General features: G+C 35.8%; 1 non-coding gene across 1 annotated transcript; it reads right to left on the bottom strand.

Annotated features, from left to right (window-relative positions):
• Window positions 1-266: 266 nt before the first annotated feature.
• On the bottom strand, window positions 267-339 carry Trnaa-agc. The gene has a single exon. It is a non-coding gene; the product is annotated as a tRNA-Ala (tRNA).
• Window positions 340-906: the final 567 nt, after the last annotated feature.

Raw genomic sequence — 906 nt, forward strand, 5'->3', positions numbered from 1 at the left:
TCCGCAAGGGCTTCAAATGATACGGAGCCTCGTTCAATCAAACTTCATGTTTTCAGGGAAGTAATAGCTGGTAGGGTTTCCTACTTTTATGCCAAAGTATTGTAAGAAATTTAACAAACACGTTTAAGCACGAGGCAATTTTTATCACGCACGTAAATAAACTGTCCTAAACTTCCAAAAAAGAAATTAGCCATGGGAAGGGAAATAAAAAATTGAATTTTAATAATTAATGCCTCCAGAAATACGAAATGAAAGTTGAAAAAATTTGGAGGCGCCGGGTATCGATCCCGGTACCTCTCGCATGCTAAGCGAGCGCTCTACCATCTGAGCTACGCCCCCTGACGGACATAACTGGTGAAATTAATAGTATAAAAATACTATTCGAACCTCTACGAACTGAGGAGTCAATTGAAGAATGATATCAACAAATTGCGGTGAGAGGTTGTTAGAGACGCATTAAGGTGCTGAAACAAATAATATGGCGGAGTTACCATTCGACAAACCAATGCTATAAGTTAGTTCTCCGGAAGAAGATATATTACAGTTTGAAAAACCTTAAGCAGAAGAAATTTTTAAAAAACATATTCCGATTCAGCTGTCTAAAAATTGAAAAAAAATCAGTTTTGGCCATTAAAAAAACATGAAATCACGATTATTCTGACCAAGTATAATAAAGAAAACTTTTCAGACTCGTATGTTTAATTTTTTTTATTCCGTTTTTCATAACCTTATCAATGGGATAATAATACCCAACTCCGTATTTTTCCGTGAATCGGCATCACACATTGAATGAATCAAACGTTAATTTACAAACACATCAAGGGCAATTCTCGGGATTTTATATTCGTTTGGTGGACTATAGACTGAGCGGACTGTGGAAACCGACTCATTTTTCATAAATTTTTC

This window comes from Ischnura elegans, chromosome 10 (assembly GCF_921293095.1).
Source record: "Ischnura elegans chromosome 10, ioIscEleg1.1, whole genome shotgun sequence".
Lineage (NCBI taxonomy): Eukaryota > Metazoa > Arthropoda > Insecta > Odonata > Coenagrionidae > Ischnura > Ischnura elegans.